Genomic DNA, 6,812 nt, shown 5'->3' on the forward strand with positions numbered 1-6,812 from the left:
ATTTTTAATGTAGGTGTTTAAAAGTATTAATTTTCTCCTAAGCACTGCATGAGACCTGCATCCTGTAAATTGTGATATGTTTCACTTTGATTTTTATCTCAAAGTACTCTCTAATTTCCCTGTGATTTTTCTTTTTACCCACTGTTTAGTTAGGAGGCTGTTGTTTAATTTCCACACATTTGTGAATTTCCTTCTGTTACTGTGGTCAAGAGAACATATTTTCTATGATCTTAGACTTTTTAAATGTATTAAGCCTTGTTTTGTAGCAAAAGAAAATAACTGCATTTTACATTTTGTAATGATCAATATGCTAACTATCCTGCTTTGATCATCACATATTGTACACAAATACTGGTAGTTAACCCTGTACCCACAAATATGTATAATCAATTATGTTTCAATAAAAATAAAAAAAGATTGATCCATATATACCTATGTATATATCAATTGAATTTCAACAAAAAATTGCAGCAAGGTAATTTAATTGGCAAGGATAGTTTTTCAGACAAATAATGCTAGAACAACTGGATATCCATATGGGAAAAAAATTAACTTTATTACCTCACACCATATAAAAATTAACTCAAAATGGGTCATTTATCTAAACATAAAAGATAAAAATATAAAACTTCTAAAAGAAATCATAGGAGAAATTCTTCATGATCATAGGGAATGCAAAGATTTCTTAGGTATAAAATAGAAACAATGAACCATAAAGAAGATTTAACCAATTGAACTTCATGAAAATTTAAAACTTCTGAAAAGGCAAGTCACAGATGGGTAGAAAACATCTGCAACAAATATTGCTACAAATTGCTTGCATCCACAATATATAAAGTCTTGCAATTTAGAAAATAAGAAAAAGAAATCCAATAATGATGGTCAAAATTTTTTAAAGTAAAAAAAATTTTTTTTTGAAATTAGAGGATATAAAATAGAGGATATAAAAATTTAAAATAAAGGATGTAAACATTTCTGGAAAGCTCATGAAAAGGTATTTGATACCATTAGTATCAAATTAGGATTAGAAAATACAACTTAAAAAGAGTGAGTTATTATAATATTTCTATTACAGTGGCTAAAATTACTAAGATCAGGTTTTGTCAAGGATGTGATGCAACTGAGACTTTCACACATTGCTGTGGTAACCAAAATGTTACAACTACTTTGGCAAATAGTAGAAATTAACCCCCCCCCCCCCATAGGAAACAAGTCCACACCAAGACTTGCATACTAATGTTCAAAGCAGCTTTATTCTTAATAGCCCCCAACTGGATTGAACCCAAGTGTGTATCAGCAGGTTAATGGACAAAGACAAATAATGTTATATCCATACATTGGAATACTATGTTATATTATTAATATATGAAGGGTCTTCAAAAAGTTCATGGAAAGATTTGTATCACCTTTTCATTCTGTTTTTCCACAAACTTCTTGAAGTACTCTCATATATATTACACTATACTATTTATACTATTGGGCTATAAAAAAAGAATGAACTACTGGTACATTCAATAGCATGGATAAAGTAAAAACGTTATGCTGAATCACAGAGCCATTCCAAAAATAGTACATGATTTCATATTATAAAACAGAAAGACAAATATAGCCTGTTGTGACAGAAAGCAGATTAGTGGTTGTCTGTGCCAGAGTGGGGTTGGGGACCTGACTGCAAAGAGGACTATGGAATTTTTTGAGACAATGATAATATTTTATATCACTTGTTCTGTTTTTTTTTATTTCAGTGTATATATTTGTCAAAATTCATCAACATGTACACTTAAATGGGTTCATTTTATTTTATTTAAACAATACCTAAACAAAGTTTTTTTTAAAAAAATAAAACTCTTACAAACATAAAATAAAAAATTCAGATAAAAGTGGCCAGAGCTGCCTTTTCTCTGTTTTATCCCAGTGATGCATAAGGATATTTTCCCATTATGATTGGGTATAGATTCTGATAACAATAGATATGAATTATTCTTATGAAACATTAAAAAATTTGCCTTTATTCATGTATGAAATGTGTATGAATATATACCTTTTAAAAGTACATACATAACCACTTTTTGAAAATGTATGAGCAGGCTAAACTTGTCAATATTCATCATATTTGAAGTTCAATATGAATAAATTGAATGAACACATGTGAAGACAATTGTCCCCTATGATATCAGGACTAATGAAGAGAAGAGCAGGGGACTTTGCACAGCAGGTTGTGGGCACAATTGTCGATGTGATCTGGGAGTGATTGTAAGGGCAATAGACAAGTTTCTGTGGATGTCTGCTGGCAACGCAGTGCCTTTGGATGTTGGTTTTAGAGGCTGCCTCTCTACCATAGTGCTCCAAGTACCACCAGTAACCTGATGTAGATGGTCAGACCTCTTCAGTGCTGTCTGGGAACATCACCTTCCCAGGAATTACTCTCCCTGTCATCTTTTTTCTTACTCTCTTTAATTTCTTCATTTTAGGATGCATGGTCGAGGGGCCATATCAGTCAAGGAAATAGCATCTTTCTCCTATTTTTAGTCAGAATTCTTTATCACTATTCATGAAAGCAGTTACTTAATGTCTCAAAGGTAACTAATATGGAAGAGCATCTCCTATAATCACACAGGATATTTTCAAAGACTCATCTCTGGGTCTGTTCTATAAGCCTCACTTTTTTTCTGGTACCAATTCTTATTTAACTAGTAATGCATGGCTCCTCCCTCTATATTAAGCAAATGGAGAACGTAAAATGAAAAAATTTAAAAACCACTTCAGACCTCTGTTCTCTCTCCCATTTTTATGTTCCCCACCTCCCAGTCACCTTTTCATACCTTCTCTTTTTAAGTTCCAAAGTAGACCATCAATCTGCTTGTTTCTTTAGTACTCCTTTGCCTCAACCTCTTGCAAATCCATTGACATGCACCCATGTAATCTGGTTTCCTAGGAAACAGCCTTGCTTAATCCTTGAAAGCTTCAGTTATCCATATTTACACAGTTACTACCATTCTCGCCTCATATTAGATTCTGTATATACATCAGTTTTAAGTAAGCAAGTAATTGATGAGTCAAAGCAGTTTCTCCTTACTACACTCAAAACACTAATAATTGTAGTTAATAGCGTTTAGGATCAACTTTAACCTTGTCTTAATACATTTCTCTTTCTACTAATACTGTAAGGAGATCAGAAAAATAGAGCAAGTCATCACTTCTTCTTTCTCATTTCTTAGCAAAGACAGCTGCTCTTCCTTTTTTATGTCAGTACCCTCTGAGGAATTTCTATTTTGCTTGTGTTTCCTATGGTCTTAGTCCATCTGTGCTGTTATAACAAAGTACCTGAGACCGGGTAATTTATAAAGAACAGGAATTTATTTCTTACAGTTCTGGAAGCTGAGAAGTTCAAGATCAAGGTGCCAGCAGGTTTAGTGTCTGGTGTGGGCTGCTGTCTCTGTTTCAAGATAATACCTCGTTGCTGCGTCCTCACATGATGGAAGGTAGAAGAGCAAAAGGGGCAGATGTTTGGTAAAACCTCTTGTATAAGGTATTAATTCAGTTCATGAGGTCAGAGCCTTCATGACCTAATCACCTCCCTAAGCCCCATCTTCTAATACCATCACCTTGGTGATTAAGTTTCAACATATGAATTTTGGAGGGGACACACATTCAAACCATAGCAGTTATTTTTATGGCTTTGTTTTCATTAGAATTTCTCTTTGCCTTAATTCTAGTTTTATTGTCATATGGGGTCTGAGGACTTACTACAGGACCTACCTCCTTAACGAAATTATTGGGGTTCAGAGTTGATATTCAATTACATTTTATTCTTCTTGGTTCCATTATATTACATGAGTAATGCTTATTCCACCTAGGAAGAGCATGGTAACAGAAGTTGGGAGTGGAAGTCCTCAAGTTTAGTTAGCTAACATTTTGTGTTATGATATACAAATGTCTCAATTCTCAGTTTATGGAAAAAAACAGATTACAGCAGAATATCTGAGACATTCTAGGAGCTCAATAATATTTATTGAATTGTAATTAGATATTTTCACCATGTTCCATATGTTATCTTTACTGTTCAGGGTAGGAGATGCCCTATATCTAGTTTGAGGGATTTGTATTGCATACCTGTTATACGGGGAAAATTACAATAAACACTGGGACATTTTTTATCATGTATCCCTGGCCAAAAGAGCTAAGAGATTCTCTTAGCCTGATTTTCCCAATAGTGCAGCGCTAAAACAAAGGCTGATGTGCTATTATTTTGTAAGGAGGACAATTCCAGAGAGTGAGCGTGAGGAACAAAAGAGTAATTCAGGCAAGGAGGTAGAGCAAAATTGGGGCTGTGGTATTGACGTGACTGTAGTGTCACATCCTGGAAATGCCTATAACTGCATCTCTGGGCCATTCCTTGGGAGGGAAGAAAGAAAGCGGAAATAAATTATCAACTGGCTCTTGTAAGCCATTGGTAAATTTTATCCCATAACATGTTAACTCCCCTAGACTTCCTTGGTTGTACATGCTAGGTAGGGAGCCGAGCAGAGTCCTGTGTTATCACCAGTAAGGCAGGTCTGGGGTGAGAAGACGGAGACAGGGCAGAAGATGAGGCAACATCCAGCTACATCTGTGTGAATTTGGTCAAAACACATGGAGATTTGGAACAGGGATGCCAAGAGAGTCTGAAGAGAAGGATTATTGGTAGTGGATACAAAAGGTCTTTATTTCTTCTGCAAACATATATAATCTAAACTTATCCTAGTACCTCATGGGTCTGTCTGTGCACTACAGATTTTTTCTTTCCTTTTGGAATTATTTCCCTATTGTTTATTGCTGATGGAATTTCTTCTGCCAAAGAATGATATGTAGGAGAGAAAAATGGAAGAGCTTGCTCAGAAGTATTGTTCTCTCTTTTAACTGCTTTCTTAGGAGCAATCTTTACGGGGAATTTCTGCCTTGTTACAAGGAGATCTCACATGTGTTAGGGCTATTTATTACACACTTGAGAGTGGCCAAGAACAGCTGGCCATAGAGCTGCCAACATTATACCTGAAAGAAGGAGGATGCTCTGAATCAGCCCTCAGGAAAGGATGTGCAGAATCCTCTAAGAAGGATAAAAACAAATTGAAGATAATGCTAAGAAGCAAGTCTTGGTTCATGGGTCAATACTAGTTTCAAATTTTAAAAAAATCTTCAGACTACACTTACAGATATTAATTTAGTTAAAATACTATGCTATATGAATTACCTTATTTTCAGAAAGAAAAACTGAGTAACAGAAAAGGTAAACGGGTTAGTTTTCTACTCACTTTAATTTTATCTCAGGACTAGAATCCAGTTAGATTTTTCCTTTTTGAGAAAGGCAGAGCTCTATCACAAAAGCTATGAATTCTACCTCCCTCCCTGAAAAATACACTTTCCACATGTACTCTTATGCATATGGGTATACACATACAAGCTTGCATAAAATCTCAGACCCTTGACATCTTTTTTTCTAATAAAGGTACAAAAAAGGGATAATGTACATGGTCTTATATGAAACTGAGAATAATAATTAACTTTAAGCAAACCTTTTTCCCAAATAGAATTTCATGCTTACTTTCTAACAAATTAGGTAAATTATATGTAGCACTATCTATTTTTTTTTTTCTAATTTCAGGCAATTACTGAATTTCAAATGCAATTTTTTTCTTTATGGTCAAATTAATGTAAGTTCAGAGGAAAACCACAAAATATGAGAAACTCAGGACACATAGAATGTATGATAAAAGAGTAGGAGAGCTGGGAATTTCTCAATATGGAGAATAGAAAGCTAAAGGGAGATATAATAGCTTCTGAAAATATGTTAAGGGATATTACCAGGAAGACAGAGACCAATTCTCATTAGTCAGTGAGAGCAGAACAGGAAGGAATGAGCTTTTAACCATAAGAAAAATTAAGCAATGGTACAAATTGTCAAGGGAAATAATGAATTCACCTTTACTAATAATATTCAAAGTAGCACTTGACACCCATCCATCAGAGACAAATTGGAAATAAAACCAATTTTTACCAACATTCTGGGAATAGATTAACTGATCCTAGAGGGAATATTTTGCAAAATCCCCATTGTGTACTAAAAATTAGACTCAATGGAAGAGCTTTTAAAATGTGCTAAGAGAAACAAAATATTAATTCTACAAATAGTTGTTAGTTTTTTTTTTACCATAAATGCAAAGTTAGTCTATATGGAGAAAATAAAGATAAGTTCTAAATGGCTCAAGACCTTAAGTCACTTATTTGCTAGCAAATTAGTGCCCCCCATTTTTTTTTTTAAATTACATATCCCTATTAGGGAAAATATTTTGGGCACTCAACCCTAGTAATAGTACCTTAATTTATTTATATAATGTAAAATGTATTATGTACATTATAAAATTAATGCAATATAAATTAAAAGGGGTGAAATAAAGATGAAATAAATTTAATTGAAATATTTTGCTAATTGTGGAGGTTTCATCTATTATTAGCTTATTCTTTAAATCCACAATAGTCAATTAGGCAAATTTCATATTTAGCAATGAGAATTGTTACTCTTTATAGCAGATCATCTTCTTGATAATTTTAAGGTTCTTGGCTAACTTCTTGTCAGCTCTGATTAAACTGTCATTATTTTTACTGTGTACAGTGGCCCACAAAGCCCTTATACTAGGAATAGAACTGTCAGCTCTGCTACTTGTGATTATTTTCTGTGTTTGTATTGTTAATGTTACTTTCAATCTGTGATTTTTCTACAGAAATCTTTTCAAGAATCTGGTCTCTTTTATGAGGTCTGTTTAATTGGAACTAGA

Source organism: Galeopterus variegatus, unplaced genomic scaffold (genome assembly GCF_000696425.1).
Source record: "Galeopterus variegatus unplaced genomic scaffold, G_variegatus-3.0.2 Scaffold919, whole genome shotgun sequence".
NCBI classification, from domain to species: Eukaryota; Metazoa; Chordata; class Mammalia; order Dermoptera; family Cynocephalidae; genus Galeopterus; species Galeopterus variegatus.